General features: G+C 38.1%; 1 protein-coding gene and 1 pseudogene across 52 annotated transcripts in view; one reads left to right on the plus strand and one right to left on the minus strand.

The window, feature by feature from the left end:
• Rims2 (regulating synaptic membrane exocytosis 2) overlaps window positions 1-27,007 on the plus strand; it is a 486,087-nt gene that overhangs the window by 206,836 nt on the left and 252,244 nt on the right. The window lies entirely within an intron of this gene.
• Window positions 1,160-1,759, minus strand: Gm46510 (predicted gene, 46510; annotated as a pseudogene).

Genomic DNA, 27,007 nt, shown 5'->3' on the forward strand with positions numbered 1-27,007 from the left:
CTCACAAATTGTATACAATCATAAAGACAATCCAGTTATGGCAAAAACATTTTTCCATAGAGGTATATAAAGGATAATTTAAACATTTAATTGAAAAACGAGAGCAAACAATGATGGGTAATCTGAAGTAAACTTACATCTATCTGCTATACCTGGGGGAAGCAGGAAAACACATCTAAAGTACAAATTCATGTTTTGAAGAACCTAAGGTCACAAGACTCATATTTCTTAGACTGTTCTCACAAGCACTCCGTTCCTGGAGTGTATTCTGACGCTTCTCACTTCCCTACCTACCCAACTTTGCCCTTTATTCTCCTTTTATAAAACAAGTAGACAAACAAACAAATCAGAATTTAAAAGAAAACCAAAAAGCACACACAACACACACACACACACACACACACACACACACACACACACACACCATAAAAAACACATAATTAGAAACCATAATATGCAAGCAAAATACCAATGTGACAAAAGATGCCCAAACAAAGCAATGTGAGACAAAAGTCTACAAAAATACTATCAAGTTTATTTTGGATTGGCCATCTACTGTTGGGCATGGAACCTTATGTGGTTAATATTCCTAGTAAGACTCCATTGGAGAAAACTGGTTTTCTTTTGTAAGTAAATGTCATTTGCAGGTAGCTTCTTGGTTAGGGATGAGAGCTTGTATCCAATTTCCCTCTCAACATGAGGAAACTTTCTGACTTGAACCAGTGCATGCTCCCACTGTCTCTGAAATTTCATATTTCAGTCCTGTTGTTTCTTGAAGATACTATTTCCCTGGTATCATCCATGCCCCCTGGCTCTTAGAATTTTTCTGTTTTTTCTTCAAACAGCTCCCTGGACCCTGAGAGGGGTTTGCTTGTTTTGCTTGTTTGTTTTCTGAGGCAGGGTTTCTCTTGCTCTGTAGACCATGCTGGACCATAACTCAGATATCTGCCTAGTTGGTTCAGCGGTGGCCTTTAATCTCAGCACTCAGGAGGTAGAAGGGTTTGCTTTTTAAAGTACACTGCCATTAATATCCTTAAACTCTCCCAGTTCCTGAATGTATATTTGTGTCTTCTCAGTAAATCCTTTCATAAACTCTATGCAGTTAAAGTACTTATCTGATAATTGAGACACACTGGTCATCTTTTATATATATGTATATAAACGTTAAATTTAATTTAAAGAAAAACAACCTGAAAGTAACTGCAAGAACAATGGGCAAACCAACTCCTGCAAAGAACAAGATGGTCACACTGAGTGGAGGGCTGGAGAAAGAGCCAGGTCATTTAGCTGAAGAGCTTGTGAGTTACTTGCAAATGAACTTCTCTGAGGGTAGAAGGATTCTCAGGTTATTTCTGACCATCAGAATGCATGTGCGCTTCTCTCTCTGGTAGTGTCCTGTACAGCTCAAGAGGCAAAGTCCTCACTTCCCTACATAGGTTCCACTTTTGTCTCAGCCACCTCTCAACAGAGGGGTGACTAGAACACCATCTCCCTGGAAGAAGAGCATGGGATGTTTCGTTTTGTTGATTTATCTCTCTCTCCATATGTCTCCTCATCACTCTCTATCGTCGTCACAGTTTCTTCTATGTCTCCCAGGACCATATTTAAATGTTGATCATAAGCATGCACTCTTCCTTGAAGCTCTTGGTCATTTCTCATTTTCGCATAAATTCACTCATCCAAGCTGAGCCTGATAAGATCCAGGGGCTCCTCTCCCTTATCGGTGGTCTGTTGCTGATCTCCGTTGTCCTCCATGTTTTCCCACACTGGTCATCTTTAAAACTGTTTCTCTATTGCTCTCCATTCTTATGACTATGGATCCCTTCCTTCCTCGGTACATTTATTATATATGGTTTCTTGTGGAGATTCTATGCTGTGTTTCATCTAAAGGAAGCTGATCTTTTGACAGAGAACCACCTTATTAAGACTCTTGATAGGGTGCTGAGATCTGCGCTCCTGTCAACTGATAGAGCAGTAAGCGCTCCCAAGCCATCTCTCCATCCTCCAAATTGTATTTTTTTTTAAATTTCTTGAGAATTTCATATAATGAGTTTTGATCATATTTACCCTGACTTCTCATTATGGGCAGTTTGTGGTGTTAAAATATTCTTAGATGTGGGGTCTTCTCCTGAATCTGGTTGCTTCATTAGGAACTATACCTTGGGGAACACTGACCCTTCTCCCAGCAGCTAACACTCTCCATACTTGATTCTTACACTTTCCTCAGACTGTCCTCTTTGCTTGGCTCCCTCCCTCCCTCCCTCCCTCCCTCCCTCCCTCCCTCCCTCCCTTCCTTCTTTCCTTCCTTCCTTGTTGAGCTGTCTATAGGGAGAGAGACTGTGAGACTTCATTTCTCTTAGGAACCCCAGCGTGTGTTGTCTTGTGCACTCTTAAATTGCTTACTTCATGAACTGCGTAGTTTTTTTTTTTCTTTTTTTCTGTCTGTGTCATGAAGATGCCCTAATATTAGCTCTTCAGAAATCCATTATTTTGCAAAATGTGACAAATGTTCACAAAATGTACCATCTCTAACCGGAGTGTAATAACATTTACACGTTTGTTTACCTCATTTCATTCATTCAACTTCTCCAATTTATCCTAATTCTTTTTATATTGGTTCCCAATTCATGTGCCTCTGAAAAGCATTAATTATCTCATTTTTAGAAAAGATATTTTTCTGCTTAATTTTATACTTCACCTATATTGTTCTAGGATGTAGCTCATTCTACTGATGAATAACACATTTCATAAGGTTATAGCACATTTTGTCGCATGTTCACTGATGGTTGTTTGAATTGTTTCTACATTTTTGTTATTATGAAAGTGCTACAAATATTTTTAATATATCTCCATAAATACATGTTTAAGAATTTTTCTTGGATATGTTTCACTCACATGTTCAAGTATAGGTGGTGTTGCTAAAGTGCTTTGCAACTGGGATTTTAGACAATGACAATTCAATGTGCATGCTTTACAATCAACCTAATGAAAACACTGGCTGACCTAAAGCAGAGCTCCTGCTATGAGGGATACTTGTCAGTATCAGTAGGATATTGATACTGCATATAGCAATAGGAGAAATGAGCTTTAAATGACTTGGCTTATACCACAATTTTTTCTGTTCTAATAGCATATAGTAACTAATTATTAGTGAAAATGTCCTTTAAAGATGATATTTTCATAAATGTGTATAATGTATTTTAACCCCTTTTTGTTCTCCTTCCATTTCTGATGATCATCCAAGTCTTCCCAGCTCTTCTCATTTCTATTTTTCATTCAGGGCAGGTGTGACCTTTGATATTTTTTAGCGTTTCTTATAGGATCCTGAGTCGGTGATTACTTGTAAGAATATGGACTCCTTCCTAATTGTTACACTAAACTGAAGAACAACACATCTCCCCTTCTTCAGTGATTATAAGCTAACTGTAGCTACAGTAGTAGACATGGGTTCCTTCCTGTAAGGTGCGTCAAAAATCAAACTTTCCAGCCGTTGGTTACCCTCATTCCTCACTTGCTGCTTCCCGGTAGCTCTATCTTCATAGGTGGGTCAGTAGTGTAGCACACAGGGTCTGCAGCTGAATAAGGTTATTATGCAGTTCTCCCTGGCAGCCTGCCTAGCACCTTCTGGCAGAATGTGAACTAGTCCTCAGGGAGGCTGTTACCCATCTCTTAGCTCCAGCTTGGTTTCTGTGCACATGGTGTTTTCAGCAAGAGGGTCTTGTGATGCAGTTCTAGTGGACAACCACGTGCTGTGGGGACTCAGCGGCCTCTCTTACTCACTGCTTGCCATTAGCCTGCCTGGCACAGGAGCTTTTATTGAGTAACCCATGGCTTCTGAAAGCATCTTCGTATCTACCAACATAGAGAGCACTGTCGTTTAAGCTTTAATTTTACCTTTTTTATTTTTTATTTTTATTTTTTATTTTGGAGCATGGCTTAAACGGTTGTATCATATTCGTGATTAAGCGTCATTATTGCTGAATGTTGCCTGAGGAGACTCATGTTGTCTGTGGTATTAAATTAAATTTTCTGTGCAGCACTAGATCCTTAATGTTGATGCTAGGCAATTATTTTGTTTATTTTCAATTAATTAGTTACTACAACTCTTCCTCCCCAATGTCTATCAGGAAATCAATTCCTTTTTTACTTTTATATCAAGAAACAATGAATTCTAAATTTCTAAACTTCATTTCCATATTTAAATTGTTGCTTTTCTTACTAGCTGTTACACATGAAGTTGCTTTACCAATCATTTCTTTTCTTTGAATCTATTCTTTAAGAGTGTAAAGTTTAGACTTGATGACTTTGTTGTTATTGTTGTTGTTGTAAATATCCACTGTCAGCAATGAGATCCACGTAAGTCATTCAGTAAGGGTTTCACTCTCCACAGCCTGACAGCGTTGTTTCTAAGCTGCCTCTAGCTGTAGACGTGCAGGGAGTCTTGTCAACAATCCGCTAGACATCTTTCTCTCGCTCTTCTTACAGATGGTTCTGATGTTTGAGGAGTCTCGTAGCATCTGTTTAAAATTCTCAAACTGCTTCCATTACATTTTTTGAATCCTATTTGTGGTTACATTTGATTACACATTTGTAGACATTTGAGGATTGGTATTAGGAAATAGCTTTATGTTTTAAACTTATTTGGTACTAACATGTGATATAGTGCAAATATAATTGAGAAAAATACACAGAAATGGACAAATATGATTAGTGCATTTAAAGAAGTAGAGCATAACTTCACTTTGTGTGAGGTGGTAAAATCTTGCAAATTAAGCACACTTCTGTTTTGTTGTTATTTATATTATGCTTCTCAGAGGTTTGGTATTAGAGTAATACTCGCCGACCACCTCTCTATCATTTGATTAAAAACTGTATTACAGAAAACTGAGCCGGGCGTGGTGGCGCACGCCTTTAATCCCAGCACTTGGGAGGCAGAGGCAGGCGGATTTCTGAGTTCGAGACCAGCCTGGTCTACAGAGTGAGTTCCAGGACAGCCAGGGCTACACAGAGAAACCCTGTCTCGAAAAAAACCAAAAAAAAAAAAAAAAAAAAAAAGAAAACTGACCACAGAAAACTAATAAATTAAAAACAAATGCTTTGAATTTGGTGATTTTTAAATGTAGCTAGTAAATAACACAATGACTTTTTTAATTCTAAAAGAATAAGAATATGTAACACTTAGAATATAGCCTGGAAATAAGCAGTAATTATCAACCAATTATTAATATTAACTAATAATTAATATTAAACAACATTATACTATTATAATAGATCATATATTATATTATAGTAGAATCTTAGCTAATAACTAATTCAAATATTAATATAAATAATATAATTGATACTATAATATTAATAATTTAAAATTGTATTAATATTGCAATAATTTATTATTAACCATCACTTGTCTTGATGATGATGATGTCATCTTATAGTTTCAAAATTTTACTCTAAAAAGATTATCTTATATCTACGCCTAGGTCAGAAAATATCAGCTTTTTAATACTAAACTGCCAAATGGTTTTCCTGAAAGTCTAATTTAAATAGTCAGCATAAATACTTAAAATTGCTTTCTGTCATGATATTACTTCATTTTGTGCTCATTTTAATTTTATTGGTCGTTACAATAAGTTCTAAACGTGTTTTGAAGAATGCACTCATCTATGTTAGTTCAATGTAGCTGCCATAGAAAAGTGCTGTCAACTGGTGGCTCAGCAACAGAATTTCTGGAGGCTTTAAATCCAAGCCTAAGGTTCACCATGTGAGGTTCTTCCTTGTTCTTTAGCTGAGAGATGGCCACCCTTTTTACTGTGTCTATATGGTCCCAAGTCCATGTGGACGGAAACTTGTTCTGTGTAGTAAGCTTGCTAGTCACTGGCCAGGGCCTGCTTTCTGGTGTGCATCAACCGCTTTCCTCTTTCCAGGCTTCCATCTCCAGATACAGATGCAGTCTTAGAGATGGGAGTCAGGCTTCAAGATACACATCTTTGTGTGAACGTAATCCGGATCATGTAGCATTTAATTGCCAATCAAGGATAAGTTAATACATTTCCATCTTTCCATTGAAATTGAGTGCATCTATTTCTGAATCTGCTTTTGATAGCATCTTAATGAAATTCCATTGTTTTTCACTTTGAAAATAGAATTTATTTTTCATTGAAACAGTAAATGTTTTCAGTACTTTTAAAAGGAAACAGGTATTTTCTTAGAATGTGTTTACTTGATACTTTTATCTCTTTTTTTGTATATGGTTATGCATAAAATCTTGAATTATAGTGATTTTCTACAAGTCTTCATAAGGACTTAAATCAGTATTTCTTCATCTGAAGGTAAACTGTGCCTAAAACAGTGTGCCTTTTTTGTCTATAATACCTTTTCATGATGATAGGCAAGCATGCCTTATTATTTATTCTGTACCTATGAGTTCTTTTATATAATCTTATAGCATGCTACCATCGTTTAACTTATTTTAGTTTCATAAGTAATATGAAAATTTATGATTGCTGTAATTAAAGTACTTATTTTGGCATGTTTAGAATTTCCTTTTCTTAACGACATGTTATAAGCCTTTGGTTACTTTCACTGCTTTTCCTAAGGTTATGGCTAAAAGCCTGATATATATTTAGTATGCTTAGCACCTTCTAGTCCATAGTACTGAAGAAAAAAAAAACAAGAAAAAGAAAATGTTCTGATCAATTTAGTTCTTTTTTCTATCTCCATATGTTATTGAAGGGGTTAAGAGAGTTATTTCCGCTATCTTCAAGTTGAACTATGAATCCCAGATTTGGTTTATCTCTTTGGGACTTTATTATTTAATTAAACATATGTCTACTTTAACCATGATCCTTTAATGTCTTTAAATATTTGTGTCTGTTAGATCTAGTATTTAGACCTCAAAAGTCTGTACCTGTCCTTTAGTTTATAGTTAACTGATCATAATGGTTTCAAATACTTGGGATAGACAGGGAAATCACAACTGTACAAGTTGGCTATGGTGTTAAATGTTCTTCCTGGGCATGGGGTTGTCACTTTTATGTGAAGTGACTGATTTCAATCTTCTGCCTATATATTTGTCTGTCTGTCTGTCTATCTATCTATCTATCTATCTATCTATCTATCCATCCTATTATCTATCTATTATCTACCTACCTATTATCTACCCATCCACTGTCTATTTATCTATTATCTTTTGCTCCCAAAATACCATATTTTCTTTTTTATTTTTCATAAATCTAGGTTCTGAATTGCCTGTTATTCCTGCTTTGCTGCCCTTCTTACTGACTTCTGAAGGTATTAATTATATCTCGTTAGCTTCTGCTATTCTGAAGTTTTATCATATTATCGTATCCACGAGTCCTAGGAGGTTCCAATTTCCTTTATCTTTTACCCTTAGCCTGAGTTCATGTCCTTCAGACTCCCATCAGTTATCTTCAATGTCTCTTCACTAAGATATTTGTACCACATTGGCTACTGAAATGTCCCCTGAACAGTCTTAGGAAACATAATCATACCATTGCATTTTCTAGCCTCAAATGATAGAATTAGTCTAACATAAATACCAATACCTTACACCTTTTGATCCCTCCCTCTGTAATCTTCCATAGCAGTAATGTACTTATTCAGTGCAAACCTCTATTATTTGTTTAAGTTTCCAGGAGTATTCTAGCTGCATATTAATATTACAAATTGACCTCATCATAGCTGATAGTCAATAATTACTATTTAACCTTTACCCAGCACATTTAGGATCTAGGCAGACAGCACTCCTTCCGTCCTGCTGGCAGATAAGATCAGATCTTTCATTGACTACAAAGGGTCAAGGAGGAGGCATGTGCATGGAAGTGCAGTCTTGTAAGACATCTACCGCGTTTGTTGTTTCTGTCTAGTTGTAATTAAGATGGTCCTCTACTCTACTAGGAGGAGTAACCTCTACTTCTAAATTCAGGTGGGTCACCTTTATGTCAGGTACTTGCACTACAAGCATCCTGTTCTGTTATGGGTCTTATAGGACCCCAAATTTTGGATAGGTTTGCCTTATCTGAAAACTTAGTTCTATTTGAAATTCCTGCACTCATTTAACAAAATTCTGATTGGTTTTCAGCTGTTTCTCCTCTGTGTTGAAGGAAAGGGGCCCTTTAATCAGGGTCAGAGAGACCCTTGACTCTCATACTTTGTGTTTTATGAATGATGAGTCCTTGTAACTTTGTCATTTGATTTGTTTTTTAATGTTTATATTTGGCATTCATCGTCTGTCACCAATTCCAGCCTTTATAATTACAGATTGCACATAGCCCTTGGATGAATGAAGTACTATTGATGCAGCACGGCTTTTTACAGATTGTATGATTTATTGGAGAAATATTCTTGGCAAAAAATTTTAGGCAGGTGTATTAACTATTTTCTTTGTTGTTGTGATAACATAATCTGAGAAAAGCAACTTAAACTCCTTTCAATTAAGACAAGGTTTATTTTGGCTTTGGGGATATGGTGGCAGTAAGAGCCTGGAACATCTGAAAATCCATTGTCAGGGATACAGAGTTATGACTGCATACTTCTCTTTCTCCTCTTATAAGTTTAGATTTTGTTTGTTTGTTTGTTTGATTCATTTTTTATTTTATCCTATGCAACAAGGTATTAACATTTTCTCACTTTTTTAATTCAAAAAATTTCTTACAGTTGGAAATGACATTTTAAAAATTAATTTAATTTATTTACATTTCAAATGTTACCCCTTCCCTGGTTTCCCCTCTGCAAACCCCTTATCCAATCCCCTCTTACCCTGCTTTTATGAGGGTGCTCCTCCAACCACCTACCCACTCCAGCCTTACCTCCCTAGCATTCTTTTACACTGGGGCATCAAGCCTTCACAGGACAAGGACGTCCCCTCCCACTGATTCCAGATAAAGCACCTTCAGCACCTTCAGCTCCTTCAGTCCTTCCCCTAACTCTTCCACTGGGATCTCTGTGCTCAGTCCAATGGTTGGCTGAAAGTCTCCACCCCTGTATTGGTCAGATCTGGTAGAGCCTCTCATGAGACAGCTCTATCAGGCTCCTGTCAGCAAGCACTGCTTGACATAAGCAATAGTGTCTGGGTTTGGTGTCTGCATGTGGGATGGATCCCCAGGTGTTTGACAGTCTCTGGATGGCCTTTCCTTCAGTCACTCTTCCACTTTTTGTCCCTGTATTTTCTTTAGACAGGAGCAATTCTGGGTTAAGATTTTGGAGATGGGTGGGTGGCCCCATCACTCAGCGGTGGGGGGCGGGGGGAGAAAGGAATGGGAGGGGAGAGGACCTATCTACTGGAGGTAGTCTCTAAAGACTAAAGGGGAGATAAAGGTATCTGCCCTGTGTTGGGTATTTGGGCTAAAGTCATATCTGTGGGGTCCTGGGAGGCTCTTGCTTTCCTGGCATCTGAGACTTTCTGGTTGCTACCCCCTGTTCTCCATCTGCCATTGATACACACATCTGTTTAATTTCCTGACCCTCTGTACAGCTCCTCTGTTTCCTTCCATACCTGATTCTTCCCTTTTCCCCCTCCTCCTCTTCTCTTCCTCCCAAGTCCCTCCTACCCTCTACTTCCCCTGATTATTTTGTTCCCCTTCTAAGTAGGACTGAAGCATCCACTCTTTGGTCTTCCTCCCTCTTGAGCTTCATGTGGTCTGTGAGTTGTATCATGGGTATGATCTTTGCCTAATACCCACGTATCAGTGAGTACATATCATGTGTGGTTTTTTTTTTGTGGTTGGGTTACCTCATTCAGGATGATATTTTCAAGTTCCATCCATTTGCCTGAGAATTTCATGAAGCCAGTATTTTTAATAGCTATACTATTAAAAACTATACTATTGTGTAAATGTACCACATTTTCTGTATCCATTCCTCTGTTGAGGGACATCTGGGTTCTTTCCAGCTTCTGGCTGTTATAAATATGACTGTTATGAACATAGTGGAGCATGTGTCCATGTTACATATTGGAGCATCTTCTGGGTATATGCTCAGAAGTGGTATAGCTGGGTTCTCAGGTAATATTATGTTCAATTTTCAGAGAAACCACAAAAACTGATTTCCAAAGTGATTGTATCCAGCTTGCAATCCCACCAGCAATGGAGGAGTGTTCCTCTTTCTCCACATCTTCGCCAATATCTACTGTCACCTGAGTTTTTGATCTTAGCCATTCTGATTGGTGTGAGGTGGAATCTCAGGGTTGTTTTGATTTGCATTTCCCTGATGACTATGGATGTTGAACATTTCTTTCTTTTTTTTTATTAGATTTTTTTCTTCCTTTACATTTCAAATGCTATCCCAAAAGTTCCCTATACACCCCCCAACCCCGCCCTGCTCCCCAACCCACCCACTCCTGCTTCTTGACCCTGGCATTCCCCTGTACTGGGGCATATAATCTTTGCAAGACCAAGGGCCTCTCATCCCACTGATGGCTGACTAGACCATCTTCTGCTACATATGCAGCTAGAGACATGAGCTCTGGGGGTACTGGTTAGTTCATATTGTTGTTCCTTCTATAGGGTTGCAGACCCCTTCAGCTCCTTGGGTACTCTCTCTAGCTCCTCCATTGGGGGCCCTGTGTTCCATCCAATAGATGACTGTGAGCATCCACTTCTGTATTTGCCAGGCACTGACATAGCCTCACAAGAGACAGCTATATCAGGGTCCTTTCAGCAAAATCTTGCTGGCATATGCAATAGTATCTGCATTTGGTGGCTGTTTGTGGGATGGATCCCCGAATGGGGCAGTCTCTGGATGGTCCTTTCTTCTGTCTCAGCTCCAAACTTTGTCTCTGTGACTCCCTCCATGGGTATTTTGTTCCACATTCTAAGGAGGAATGAAGTATCCACACTTTGGTCTTCCTTCTTCTTGAGTTTCATGTATTTTGAAAATTGTAACTTAGATATTAGTTTCTGGGTTAATAGCCACTTATCAGTGAATGCATATCATGTGAGTTCTTTTGTGATTGGGTTATCTCACTCAGGATGATATCCTCTAGATCCATCCATTTGCCTGAGAATTTCATAAATTTATTATTCTTAATAGCTGAGTAGTACTCCATTGTGTAAATGTATCACATTTTCTGTATCCATTCTTCTGTTGAGGGACATATGGGTTGTTTCCAGCTTCTGGCTATTATAAATAAGGCTGCTATGAACATAGTGGAGCATGTGCCCTTATTACAAGTTGGAACATCTTCTGGATATATGCCCAGGAGAGGAATTGCTGGATCCTCTGGTAGTACTATGTCCAATTTTCTGAGGTACTACCAGACTGATTTCCAGAGTGGTTGTACAAGCTTGCAATCCCACCAACAATGGAGGAGTGTCCTCTTTCACCACATCTTCGCCAGCATCTGCTGTCATCTGAATTTTTCATCTTAGCCATTCTGATTTGTGTGAGGTAGAATCTCAGGGTTGTTTTGATTTGCATTTCCCTGATGATTAAGGATGTTGAACATTTTTCCAGGTACTTCTCATCCATTTGGTATTCCTTAGTTGACAATTCTTTGTTTAGCTCTATACCCCATTTTTTAAATTGGGTTATTTGATTTTCTGGAGTTTAGCTTCTTGAGTTCTTTGTATATATTGGATATTAGTCTCCTATCAGATTTAGGATTGGTAAAGATTCTTTCCCAATCTGTTGGTGGCCTTTTTGTCTTATTGACAGTGTCTTTTGCCTTACAGAGCATTGAAATTTTATGACGTCCCATTTGTCGTATCTCAATCTTACAGTACAAGCCGAAGCAAATTCACCCAAGAGGAATAGATGGCAGGAAATAATCAAACTTACTAATCAACCAAGTGGAAACAAAAAGAACTATACAAAGAATCAATCAAACCAGGAGCTGGTTCTTTAAGAAAATTAACAAGATAGATAAACCCTTAGCCAGACTAACTAGAGGGCACAGCGGCAGTATCCTAATTAACAAAATCACAAATGAAAAAGGAAACATAGCAACAGAACCTGAGGAAATCCAAAACTTCAACAGATCCTATTCCAAAAGCTATACCTAACAAAACTGGAAAGCCTGAATGAAATGGACAATTTCCTAGACAGATACCAGGTACGAAAGTTAAATCAGGATCAGATTAACCATCTAAACAGTCCCATTTCCCCTACAGAAATAGAAGCAGTCATTAATAGTCTCCCACCCAAAAACAGAAAAACAAAACAAAAGAAAAAAGCCCAAAAAAACAAAAAACTCAGGACCAGATGGGTTTACTGCAGAATTCTATCAGACCTTCAAAAAAGACCTAATTCCAATTCTCCTCAAACTATTCCACAAAATAGAAACAGAAGGTACTCTACCCAATTCATTCTACGAAGCCACAATTACTCTGATACTTAAACCACACAAAGACCAACAAAGAAAGAGAACTTCACACCAATTTCTCTTATGAATATCTATGCAAAAATACTCAATAAAATCCTCGAAAACCAAATCCAAGAACACATGAAAACAATCATCCATCCTGACCAAGTAGGTTTCATTTCAGGGATGCAGGGATGGTTTAATATATGGAAATCTATCAACGAGATCCACTATATAAACAAACTCAAAGACAAAAACCACATGATCATCTCCTTAGATGCTGAGAAAGCATTTAACAAAATCCAACACCCCTTTATGATAAATGTCTTGGAAAGATCAGGAATTCATGGCCCATAGCTAAACATAATAAAAGCAATTTACAGTAAACCAGTAGCCAACATCAAATTAAATTGAGAGAAACTCGAAGCAATCCCACTAAAATCAGGGACTAGACAAGGTTGCCCACTTTCTCCCTACCTATTCAATATAGTACTTGAAGTCCTAGCCAGAGCAATTAGACAACAAAAGGAGACCAAGAGGATACAAAATGGAAAGGAAGAAGTCAAAATATCACTATTTTCAGATGATATGATAGTATATATAAGTGACCCTAAAAATTCCCACAGAGAACTCCTAAACCTGATAAACAGCTTCAGTGCAGTAGCTGGATATAAAATTAACTCAAACAAATTAGTGGCCTTTCTCTACACAAAGGATAAACAGGCTGAGAAATAAATTAGGGAAACAACACCCTTCACAATAGTCACAAATAATATAAAATACCTTGGTGTGACTCTATCTAAGGAAGTGAAAGATCTGTATGAATAGAACTTCAAATCTCTGAAGAAAGAAATCAAAGAAGATCTCAGAAGATGGAAAGATTTCTCATGCTCATGGATTGGCAGGTTTAATTTAGTACAAATGGCATCTTGTTGAAAGCAATCTACAGATTCAATGCAATCCCCATCAAAATTCCAACTCAATTCTTCACTGAGTTAGAAACGGCAATCTGCAAATTCATCTGAAATAACAAAAAACCTAGGATAGCAAAAACTATTCTCAACAATAAAAGAACCTCTGGTGGAATCACCATGCCTGACCGCAAGCTGTACTACAGAGCAATTGTGATAAAAACTGCATGGTACTGGTACAGCAACAGACAGATAGATCAACGGAATAGAATTGAAGACCCAGAAATGAACCCACACACCTATGGTCATCTTTCACAAAGGAGCTAAAACCATCCAGTGGAAAAAAGACTGTTTTTGCTGGATCAGGTGGCAGATATCATGTAGAAGAATGTGAATTGATCCATTCTTATCTTATTGAGCAACTTTATAAATAATGATTAACAATGTATAAAAGAAATGGCAAATGTTTAAGATATATATCACATATAATTTCTTGGGGTGTCCAGGGCTTGCTGTGGTGGGAGAACTGAGTTCAGTTGATGCCATATATCCTTGGTTTCTATTGTTTCTCTTCTTGTTCTTGCCCTTGCCTCTCGCCATCTGGTTATCTCTGGTGTTAGCTGGTCTTGCTGTCTGACTGTGGCTTGCCCCTCCTGTAAGCCTGTGTGTCAGTACTTCTGGGAGACTAGTTTTCTCCGGAAGAATATTGGGTATGGAGAGCTGTGGCACAGCGTCAGCTCTGAGGCGCAGAAGCAAACCGGAAGGATCCTGTCCCAGACTGTTCCTTGGTTCCCATGTTTTGATAGTGCTGGCCGGGTCCCTCTTAAGCCAGGAATTAAAACAGAAATGGTGATCTCACCTGTGTTCTCTGGTTTGTCAGCACTCCTGGGAGAGCAGCTCTCTTCCAACGGGACTGTGGTATGGAGAGCTGTGGTACAGGTTCAGCTCTGGGCACATATGGAAAGTGGAAGGATCCTATCTCAGGTAGAAATAACATTTTTTGATAGAATACTTACTGTTCAAATGTAGTATCTTGATTTCATAAGAGGACAGTACACAATGGAAACATTTCTAAGATTCTTCCTAAATTTAATTTTAGAAAGGCAATTGAGATGGTATTCTATGTTTATGAATATTATTTTATGAAGCAGGTATTCATTTGTATTTACATGAGCTGTCGTCCCCTCTCTTTGGTCTACTCATCATCTAAGTCCTTGGTGTTCAGTAGATTTCCTACTGCGTGTGCTCTATTTAGAGTCCAGTTTCAGGGACTGCTAAGTACACTATCGGGGAGGAAGGATCATCTTCCAGTGTAGCTTCCAGTGCCTCTTTAATTCTCCAGCGAATGCCAAGGACCAAATGCCCTGGGTTTGGTGAGTGATTAGGTGACTGGGAGCACCCTAGTCTCTATCTATTCTGTTGTGCTTAATTATTTTTCCATGACAATGGCTTTCAGATTCTACCCTTTATCTTTATTTTTCCATAGTAATTCTAGGGAGCAACCTTAAGAAATAGGTTTGGAGTTTAGTAGGTAAGTTATATATTTTTAATTTGGATGATTGAAATGTACTGGGTCTGATCTCATGCGTATGATCATCTTTATCTAAAACTATACTTAGGATCATCTATGGCTATATTTATATATTTTCTTCTTAATGTGATTTCCACTACCATGGGAACAACTAATCCTTGAATATATGGTGAATTAAATATATATTTTCGTATGTTAACTGTATTTTGTCTTTGAGACTGGTGTTAAGGTCCATCCTAGACAGTTTGTTAGAATTTGTGAGATTTAGTTTTAAAGAGCTTCCTTAATGCTTCAGCTGTATATCTTAACATTCAGGTACAATGGAAAAGGTGCTTAGAACAACTTCTGATGCTCCTTAAGCCTCCTCATTGTGTTTTTCTAATTAGAAGATCAAAGGAGAAATGAAAAGTGCCCTGTTACAATTAAATACATTGCTAAAAATTTGTTTTCTTCTTGGTATTTCATTAGCGATAGAGAAGTTGGCTTCAAAATGGTTATTATGAATTTTTATTAGTATGTAATATATATTTTAAACATTTGCCATTCATTTTATGTATTGTTAATCATTATTTATAAAGTTGCTCAATAATTTTGATAACTGAAATATTTATGTTAATAAAATATTAAAGATATAATAATGCTGTGGAAGTGTTTCTTTAAGATAAGAACAGACTACATCTGAGAAAATTGTGTAATAGATTGCATTTTTTGTAGTTCAAAATAACAACGTTCATATATGTCATTCAGTACTTTTTTTCATGTTCTGTAAACATGATTTCAGTATTTTACCATTGATAGCTCTGACCATATTGTATTTATAAAGGTTTATGTCTAGATATGCATGCATGTATATGTACAGACAGATGCATACTGGAAACTTAAAAGTTGCACTAAAGGATACCAAGCTATCAGGTGCTACGGAAATGGGATTTTATTCACATTGTAATTTTTTTATGTATGCTATTGCACTACACAGACACATAGAACATGAAAATACAATGACATTTAAAGGAAAATTTTATGTTGTGATTTGTCAGTTCAAAGCATCCTTTGTTCCACACACAAAAAATTGAGATAGCTATATTGTTATCCTACAATGCTCTGCACTGCAAGGAGTACCTTGGCAGATGATATCTTCGACTCTGGTGTCTCTATTCTCCTCCCTTATTCTAAGATAAGATAGACATCACGGACATTACTGTACCCTAAATGAAGTGACTTAAACAGTAAGACTGTGGCTGCAAACTCCAGCAAGGCTGCACTGTGTTTTCGCACAGAAGGACACAAGCAGCATAGTAGGAAAAGTCTGCTGTGGTACAAGATCAATGGTCTCACCAGACTCCAAGAGCAACACATTCAAAATGAATTTCTTTAGTGTTGAAAGTAGAATCAAATAATGTTTTATTTGTGCAAGTGAAAGATGCATTTACAGTCAACTTTTAGTAATATGTTAAATAGAAAACTATAAAACTTTCATGTGGGTATTATAAAACTGAAGGACATGTTATGTCTGTTTTTCTAAATTGATATCCCTCTTAGATTGAGGAATTTGTTAAAAATAGGTTCTCATGAACGAGGAGAAGGGAGATAGAGGCAGAGCTGGAGTCATGTTAGTCTTTTAGACATGCATAAAACAGTTTTATCTTTTGAACAGCTGAAGCACTGACTCTACTTATGACTAATATGGCATAAATCTAATGCTAATCATTTTAACTAATTATTTGATCCGCCATCTTTAAGTCCTTGATTGCTATTATAGACAATCTAAGTTTTTTCACAAAGCTATCCAAAGTTTGTTCTTTCTTAGACATTCATAGGTAAGTGGAGACATTTAATAACATTACATTAAACATTGATATTTTTCCTCTGCCAACTGTTTAAATTTTTTTCTTAAAGTTTGGTAATGAATGAGAGCAGATAGAGTGATACTTAAGCTCTTATTCAGGGAAATTTATGAATTACCAAAGTCTGGAGAAGAAATATGTAAGATATTTATTAAGTAAGTTTCTGCTTCCAAGTGCATGCTGTAGTCAGTGGAGGCTGAGGGTGGTAACTGGTGCCTCTGAATTTTTCACTCTGCTATTTTCTTTTTTATATCCTGTGTGTACATGTATGTACATATTTATGTGGGGGGGTATATGTGTGTGTGTGTGTGTGTAGCTCTTACTCAATTGTTTTTATTTTTGTCATTACTGTTAAGCATTTTTACAATTTGTTGATATGTATTGTATCTTATATAGAATAGCATTTAGAGAATAGCTTCAAAAGTGTTTAACTCTTTCCTATCATATCCATGTCCTAGTTTCATAGTGTGCGTGGGCACGGGCACACACACAACCACATTCACACACATGCACACACAACCACATTCACACACACGCACACACAACCACATTCACACACACACACAACCACATTCACACACACACACAGAACCACATACACACACACACACACAAATCTAGTTTTTTTTTTAATATGAGAGAAAACATGCATCATTTGTTTTTCTAAATCACTTATTTTGTATCAGTTGAATATCTATAAAATTTTAAGGAAATTGTGTCTCTAATAATCTTAGGCTTGTTAATGTTATGAATCTAGAGAAAGCTTCCCCACTGAAGTAAGAAAAAGTTAGAAGACCCCCCCTTCTGCAGCCTCTTTGCACTCACAGACTAAGTCGTGCACCTGCTGGGGGCCTTTGAGCCTGCAACACTGAGTTATTTGGGAGACAGTTTTGCTGGAGAGTTAATACAGGAAGGTTAGGAAAACCAGAGTAAGTGAATCTGGACTAGATATGAGTTTTGGCATGGTCATGGCTTTGTTGAGGACTCACAACCCTTGGGACAATTGGCAATGCCATTACCCATGTGGCCCATGCTCAAGAGAAATGGCAAAGTTTTTGTTGGAAGTCTGAGTGTGAGTTTGCACAACTGATCACTGTGTACAAAGACTAGTAACTCCAGCTTCCTCCTCTGTTTGTTTCTGGCCTGAGACTGCCGTCCCACAGAGCTACCTTCTGAGAGTAGCTAACCCCTCTCCTTGTGTGTGGGGCACTGGGCTATGCACAGACAGGCTGGTCGCCAGTAGAGCTGAGATGCTGAACCCTGGGATCTGGTGGTCATAATTCACCTACAGGGGACAGAAGGAGTTCTTTCATGCTCCTGGAACTGTGGCTCCTAACTAAGTTACCGTTCCCCACAGACCCCTCAAGAGAAGCATGACTAGAAGTCACTTAGGCAATGTCCCAAGCTTCTGACCTTCAGGATAGACTCCTCCCCAGTTACCTAGCAACAGAAAAGATAGCAGCTCACTTTAAAAGGGGCTGTTTGGCCCCTCCTTGCTCTCTCACTTCTCTCTCTCCCATAACCCGGGGGCTACAGGGTGTGGCCCCGGGGCCCCCAGGTTGAGTTGCCCCTTGCTGCCCCCCACTCCGGTCAAGTGGGTCAGAGGCTTGGATGCCCACCTGGGGCTGAGTGGAAAGCATCTGCCAGCCCTTCCTTGTCTGCCTGTCCAGAGCATAGGTGGAGCCCTGGCAGGATGTGGGTCCTCCCTTCCCCCTCTTTTCCTAGGCCCCTTTTTAGTTCTCACACTTGTGTTGTATGTAATAAAGAGGTTGAGGTTCCAGGCTGTGTGGTGCTGGTTAGAGAACCCTACCTGATCCCATCTTCACTGAACATGTAATCTGTCGTTTTTCTCATTTCTTTACTACTCTTAGTCCCAGATCCAGGATCCAATTCACACAGGACACAAGACACTACACATTATCTTTATCTACAATGATTATATATACATAATACTACATTATATAATAATTCATTATCAACATGATATGTTTTAATAATTTTATATTAAATATATGTGATATAGTATTAACATAATATTCATACTATATTATACTCTACTATTATATATATAATCTGTGCACATGGAGGGTATTGTTACCTAGTCAGTTTTCAGTTTCGCTCGACAACTTTCCCTGTCACCACTGTCATTATAGTCGTGCAATAATAATATGAATAATCCATATTGTTCTTTATTGTGATAAAAACTTATAGCAGGTACATTGTCTTCAAGCACTAATACCTGCTATGGATTTATAATCTTCTAAGTTGAATAATAATGTGCACACTTTCACATCTCACTAATGAAGAGACATGACTGACTTCTAAGTAACCACTTGTTTACCACATATAGCTATGTATGTACCACAGTGCACACATTTTTCTCTGAAAGTTCTAGTTTCCTGTATTTCAAATCTTACTCAATTTGTTCTTTAAGGAAACTGTGTAGCCACCATTTGTTTGTTTTTCTTTACCTTGTTTGTATCAATCTCTATATATTTGACTTAAGGGCAGTCATTCCATTCTTCTGCCTGACTTTACTGCTGTGTCTCTTATGCCTCTGTGGAATAATTTAGTTCCCCCTCCCTGCCCTAGACTAGCTGCTGCTGCTTTTGTCAGACGGCTGCAGACTACCTGCTAACTCGCCTACATGGGAAACATGGGACTTTCTGACAAATTCCAGAAGACTTGTGCCTGGCTTGCTTCACTTTGGCTTCTCTTGCTACCCCTGAACGTGCTTCTGATATCCCTTTCTGTTTTGCTTGTTTTCTGCTACTGCACTTTTAAAATAGGGAAATAGAGCATAAATAACTTCAATTTGTAAACTAATATCAGAGGAAATTTTGTATAAATTAAAAATCTAGGAATAGATCCAGTTATATAATCATCTGGTGACTACTCTTAGGTTTTTGTTTTTGTTTTCCTCAAGAGCCAGTGGAAATGTTAAGTGAAGCCTGGCCCCTCTCGTTATTTACCTGTGGTCATTACACTGAACCTTGGGTCTTCTCAGTTTCCCCTCTACCTGCAGTGTCTTCTGACTCCGTGAGTGCACATAAAATCTGTGAAGCATGCAATTCAAACCAGAGTGTAGAGGAACAGGGTAGCAATAACATTCATGGCATCTCAGGAATGTTCAAGTTTCATTAAATTTAAACTGTATGTGTTTGCCACCCCAAACATATTTTGAAAACTTATCTCCACCCTAGAGCTCTCAGTGACTGAGAAGAGGCTGCTCTTCCCCTCACAATGACCTCCTCCCGAAATGTCTGGCTGTCTCAGATAATCTTTGATCTAATGAAGGCTCAGGATAAATACTGAGGCTTTGGCCAATTATTACTCTTTTTCTTGGCTTTTGTTAGGCTGAGCAATAGTGTGCTCTTGCAAATATTTGACAGCTCGAGTTTTAAAGAAAAAAGGACCTGACTTGTAAGGTATGAGGAGTTCCATGGTATTAACTTTACAGAGCTGATTTTAAGCTATTAATATGACATCACTAACCTAGGAGTTGAAAGTAGATGCTCACGAGGGACTCTTGATCCCAACAATCCTTGGATAAAAAGAGATAAATGCTACTCTATTCACTCTGATTCATCTAAGCTCACTCCAGCTTTGGTTAAAATTCTTTAGGCAACCTGTGTGTGTCTTCTTTTTCTGACACATTTCACCCATGTTATTTACTTATCTTCCATAGAAGAATCAACTGTGCCAATACTAGTACTGGATGCCTAGGAGTTCCTTCTTTGTCCTCAGAACTGTACTCACCTTATGGAATATAGATCACACAATAGCATACTTGTGAAAGAAAACCCCCTAAGGAGATTGTATATGTATAAATAATATCATTATTTATAATGCACATATTATCAAGTAACGTATCAGAACTTCGTACCTCTATCTAATTATAACATATTGATCAATTTCTTCCTGTTTCCCTCAGCCTCTGCAACTACGATTATAGTCTCAGTTTTTGATGTAACTTAAAAAATTTCATCTTGTGGTGCTCTGCCTTTGTAATGTTATCTTCTTACTCACTAATTTCTCTTTTACTCTGAATAATTCCCTCTAGCATATTGTATGTCTGGTAGAAATATACTCACTCAACTTATTTTGGCAGGTGGTGTGAGAATATGTCTGTTGTATTTTTATAGTGTATGTTTAGTGATAATAGTATTTTTTGCTTGCTGGCAGTTTTCCCATCCAGAGATATGAAACTCCTATGCCTGGCCTACGGCATTTGTACAGAATGTTTGTGTGAGGTGAGTTTGGTACCTCACAGGGTTTGGCTTGCTTTTTCCCTTGCTGCCTTGAGCATTGTACTTCATCCTTCATCTTTAAGAGCATAATTATCGTACTTGATTATACTCATTTGACCCATTAGTGACCTTTGACCTTTTGTCCATGGTTGTTTGTATTCTTTTCTAGGTTTAGGGAACATTTTAGTATTTTCTTCTAAAATAAACTTCCTATTGCTTTGATAGTCTCAGGATTTCCTTGGAACACCACAAACCATATATCTGCTCTTTTGATGATGTTAAAAGTTGCTATAAGCCTTCTTTATTCTTCTCCATCCCCTCCCCCTTCTGACTTTGTATTTTCAAAATAGACTGTCTCTGAGCTCACTATATCTTTCTTCTGCTTGTTCTATTCTTGTCAGGTTTTACGTTTTACTTAGTTTATGTTTTAGCTTGAGAATTTCTTTTTGACTTAAAAATTATTGCTTAATTAACTTTCCTTTTTAGAGTATTGATTTTTTTTCTGTGTTTACTTGGAGTGTGTTGAGTGTCCTTAAAATAGTTTTAAAATTTTCACCTAGAGCTTGTCCTAGTGGTTACTTTATGGATAGTTCCTGGCATATAGATTTTTTTTTTCTGTTAAGTTACTTAGGTTAGCTTCTTAAAAGTTTTGGGCACTGATGGATCAAAATTACAAAGACAGAGGTGTTTGTAGTCTGAGTTTGTTTGTTATGCCTATTAGTTCTATGCAACCTGCTTATCTTCATGGAGCTGTACTAATTACAGCTTCCTCTGTAGCACTCGCAACATGCCTTATGTTTGATGTGAGTACTGTGTTGTCATTGTTTTAGCATGAGAGGGCTACACAAGCCAAACGTTGTCCTGAATTCAAAGTCTCTGTGTTGTTTATTTTGAAAGGGAGGAGTACTTATAAAGGATGGTCTAATCCTGAGGCTTCTCCATATGTCTACAGTGGGCTCGGGTGCCTCCTGTACAGGGACCAGCTTGTCAGGTGTGTGGGCTTCAGCCAGTCTCCAGATAGAACTCAAACCCAGGAACCACACTCATGGCTACAATGTTGTCATGCTGTGTCTTCTGTGGCTCTTCTACCAAGACCAGTTCAGCAGTGAGGTAGATCTAGGGACAATAGAAATATAGATTACCTATTGTTAAGGAGAACCCACGGTCTTCAAATCCTGCCACCAGCCACGGACGAGGCTGCCTAGAGTAGATGACCAACAGACTTATCAGAGCTGTAAGCACACGTTGTTCCTGGGACAAGAGCTGTTAGGATCTGCTCAGTATTAGGTTTTACCAGTGTATGCTGAGTTCCAGGGCAAAGTTCTGTGATTACTATCCCTTGATACCTCTAGTAGATGGAGACTTGAGCTGTACTATGATGTCTAGTGTTGGAATATTGTTGGAGTAGGCAGTCCCAGGGCCACCAAGAATCATGATAAGATGGATTGAACCTAATTTATAGTATCTAGTAGTTGAACATTTTCAGGGTTGTATTCTGGCCTATAATACAGCTGGTTGAAATATAGGCATAAATTTGAGACTTCTTGGTACTGGTATTACCATGGCAGGTGTCCTTTATGGTAATTACTGTGATGCCTAAGGTTTGGGGTTTGTGGTAGAGACAGTTCTTTAGCTATTAAAGCTGTTGTATTAGGTCATGTCTGAGTGTTCTGGCTGTAGGAACCTCCAGAGGGTTTCCAAAGTTCACTGAGGGTGGCAGTCTTGTGTGTCTAGTTCACTAGTTCACATGCCGAATAGATGTAGAGGCTGCGTCTGAAAACTGCAGCCTTGATATCAGTGTCATATCTTTGTTCCTGGTGTTCTGTCTTCTTTAGGCTTAACAACAGCCTCTAAGACAAAGTCAGCTGTTAACTTTCATGTCTTCCTTCTTGGTAGTTTGTGAATTCCTGTTTCCTTATTTGAATTTGAATAAAGTGACAGATGCAGCTACTTGGCTGACTCACTATTATAGTTCTGCAGGGTTAGCCTGTGGGTGCCAGTTTAGGGGATTGGATTTTGGAACTTTACTTGGACCTTGGTTCTACCATGACGTACATGGTAGTGTTAAGTCTAAGACTTGCACCTAATTCCTTCTTTGCTCCCTAAGCAGGAGGGATCTCTCTCTGCAAGTTGGACTGTGTTGCTTCAAGTTGAAAGAGGGGTGATTTGTGCAACTCTAGACTTCCTGATACTTATTATTTATTTCCTTATACTAACTTATTTTACATTCATTAGTGTATGACAGAAGCCTTGGAACTGGAGTTACAGACAGTTGTGATGTGTTAAAGACATGTGGGTGCTGTAAATTAAACCCCGGTCCAATGGAAGAGCAGCAGGTCCTCTCAACCGTTGAGCCATTTTTCTAGCCCTCAACTTCCTGCTTTTTTTTTTTTTTTTTGGTTTTCATTTTTTTTAATTGGGTATTTATTTCATTTACACTTCCAATGCTATCCCAAAAGTTCCCCACACACTCCCCCACCCACTCCCCTAACCACCCACTCCCACTTCTTGGCCCTGGCCTTCCCCTGTACTGAGGCATATAAAGTTTGCACAACTAATGGGCCTCTCTTTCCACTGATGGCCGACTAGGCCATCTTCTGATTCATATGCAGCTAGAGACACGAGCTCGGGGGGTATTGGTTAGTTCATATTGTTGTTCCACCTATAGGATTGCAGATCCCTTCAGCTCCTTGGGTACTTTCTCTAGCTCCTCCATTGGGGGCCCTGATCCATCCAATAGCTGACTGTGAGCATCCACTTCTGTGTTTGCCAGGCCCCGGCATAGTCTCATAAGAGACAGCCATATCTGGGTCCTTTCAGCAAAATCTTGCTAGTGTATGCACTGGTGTCAGCGTTTGGAAGCTGATTATGGGATGGATCCCCGGATATGGCAGTCTCTAGATGGTCATCCTTTCGTCTCAGCTCCAAGCTTTGTCTCTGTAACTCCTTCCATGGGTGTTTTGTTCCCAATTCTAAGAAGGGGCAAAGTGTCCACACTTTGGTCTTCGTTCTTCTTGAGTTTCATGCGTTTATCAAATTGTCTTATATCTTGGGTATTCTAAATTTCTGGGCTAATACCCACTTATCAGTGAGTACATATTGTGGGAGTTCTTTTGTGATTGGGTTACCTCACTCAGGATGATGCCCTCCAGGTCCATCCATTTGCCTAGGAATTTCATAAATTCATTCTTTTTAATAGCTGAATAGTACTCCATTGTGTAAATGTACCACATTTTCTGTATTCATTCCTCTGTTGAGGGGCATCTGGGTTCTTTCCAGCTTCTGGCTATTATAAATAAGGCTGCTATGAACATAATGGAGCATGTGTCCTTCTTACCGGTTGGAACATCTTCTGGATATATGCCCAGGAGAGGTATTGCGGGATCCTCCGGTAGTACTATGTCCAACATGCATGTGTTTTTGTGTCTGAGTTATCTCACTCAGCATGATATTTTCTAGTTCCATCCATTTGTCTGCAAAATTCATGATGTCCTTGTTCTTAATAGCGAATAGTATTCCTTTGTGTAAATAAACCACATTTTCTGTATCCATTCTTTAATTGTCAAGCATCTGGATTGTTTCCAGCTTCTGGCTATCACAAATAAGGCCTCTATGAACATAGTGCAACACGTGCCTCTGGGGCATGGTGGCATTTTGGGTATATGCCCAGGAGTGATATAGCTGGGTTTTTAGGTAGATCTATTTCCAATTTTCCAAGGAACCTCCAGATTGATTTCCAGAGTGGTTGTACCAGTTTGCAATCCCACCAGCAATGGAGGAGTATTCCTCTTTCTCCACATCTTCACTAACATGTGCTGTCACCTGCGTTTTTAATCTTAGTCATTATGATTTGTAAAGCTGGAATCTCAGGGTTTTTTTGATTTGCATTTCCTTCATCACTAAGGACTTTGAACATCTCTTTAAGTGCTTCTCAGCCATTCTAGATTTCACTCTTGTGCGTACTCTGTTTAGTTCTATACCCCATTTAAAAAAATTTTTTTTTGGTGGTTAGTTTTTTGAGTTCTTTGGATATATTTTGGATATTAGCCCTCTATCAGATGTGGGGCTAGTGAATAATTTAGACAAATCTGTAGGTTGTTGATCTGTCCTATTAACTATGTCCTTTGCCTTATAGAAGCTTCCCAGTTTCATGAGGTCCCATATATCAATTCTTGATCTTAGAGCATGAACCATTGGAGTTCTGTTTAGGAAATTTCCTCATGTGCCAATGAGTTCAAGGCTCTTTCCCATTTTTCTTCAATTAGAATCACTGTATTCGGTTTTATGTTGAGATCCTTGATCCACTTGGACTTGGGCCTTGTGGAAGGTGACAAATATGGGTCTATTTTTGTTTTTCTACATACAGACTGCCATTTAGACCAGCACCATTTATTAAAGATGCTTTCTTTTGTCCATTGTATACTTTTGGTTTCTTTGTCAAAAATTAAGTATCTGTAAGTGTGTGAGTTTATTTCTGGGTCTTCAATTCTATTCCATTGCTCAAACTGTCTGTTTCTGTACCAATACTGTGTGTTTTTTTTAATCACTATTGCTCTGTAGTGCAACTTGAGGTCAGGAATGATGATTTCCCCCAGAAGTTCTTTTATTGTTAAGAATTGTTTTCACTATTCTGGGTTTTTTGTTTTTCCGGGTGAATTTGAGAATTGCTCTTTCCATGTCTTTGAAGAATTGTGTTGGGATTTTGATGGGGATTGCATTGAATTTGTAGATTGCTTTTGGTGGGATGGCCATTTTTGCTATGTTAATTCTACCAATCTATGAGCATTGGAGATCTCTCCATTTTCTGAGGTCTTTTTCAATTTCTTGAGAGAACTGAAGTTCTGACCTTACAGATCTTTCACTTGTTTGCTTATTGTTGCCCCAAGATATTTTATATTGTTTGTGACTATTATGAAGGGTTTTTCTTTAATTTCTTTCTCAGCCCATTTATCATGTGTATAAATGAAGGCTACTGATTCATTAGAGCAAATTTTATATCTAGATACTTTGCTGAAGTTGTTTATCAGCTGGAGAAGTTCTCTGGTAGAATTTTCAGGGTTACTTATGTATATTATCATAACATCTGCAAATAGTGATGTCTTGACTACTTCTTTGCCCATTTGTATCCCCTTGATCTCCTTTTGTTGTCTTACTGCTGTAGCTAGAACTTCAAGTACTATATTGAATAGATATTGGGAGAGTGAGCATCCTTGTCTTGTCCCTGATTTTAGTGGGATTGCTTCAAATATCTCTCCATTTAATTTGATATTGGCTGTGGGTTTTCTGTATTTTGATTTTATTATGTTTAGGCATGGGCCTTGAATTCCTGATCTCTCCAATACAAAATCCTTTTTCTGTGTCTAATAAGATGATCATGTGTTTTTTTCCTTTGAGTTTGTTTATACAGTGGATTACGATAATGGATTTTCATATATTGAACCAACCTTGCATCCCTCAGATGAAGCATACTTGATCGTGGTGAATGATGGTTTTGATGTGTTTTTGGATTCGGTTTGCAAAGGATTTATTGAGTATTTTTGCATCAATATTCATAAGGGAAATTGGTCTGAAGTTCTCTTTTTTGGTTGGGTCCTTGTGTGGTTAAGGTATCAGAGTAATAGTGGCTTTATAAAGTGAATTATGTAGTGTTCTTTCTCTTTCTATTTTGTGGAATAGTTTGAGGAGTATTGGTATTAGCTCCACTTTGGAGGTCTGGAGGAATTCTGCACTAAAGCCATCTGACCCTGGGTTGAAAGGTTTTTAATGACTTCTTCTGTTTTCTTAGGGGATATGGGCCCCTTTAGGTAGTTTACCTGCTCTTGATTTAACTTTGGTACATGGTATCTGTCTAGAAAATCATTCATTTAATCTAAAATTTCCAGTTTTGTTGCGTATAGGCTTTTGTAATAGGATATGATGATTTTATGAATTTTCTCCATTCTGTTTTTATGTCTCCCTTTTCATTTCTGATTTTGTTGATTTGGATACTGCCTTTGGGTCCTTTAGTTAGTTTGACTAGGAGTTTATATATCTTGTTAATTTTCTAAACAAAACAAATTAAAAAAATCCAGTTTTTGCTTTTGTTGATTCTATGTATAGTTCTCATTGTTTCTATTTGGTTGATTTCAGCTCTGAGTTTGATTACTTCTTGC

This window comes from Mus musculus, chromosome 15, assembly GCF_000001635.26.
Source record: "Mus musculus strain C57BL/6J chromosome 15, GRCm38.p6 C57BL/6J".
Classification (NCBI taxonomy): domain Eukaryota; kingdom Metazoa; phylum Chordata; class Mammalia; order Rodentia; family Muridae; genus Mus; species Mus musculus.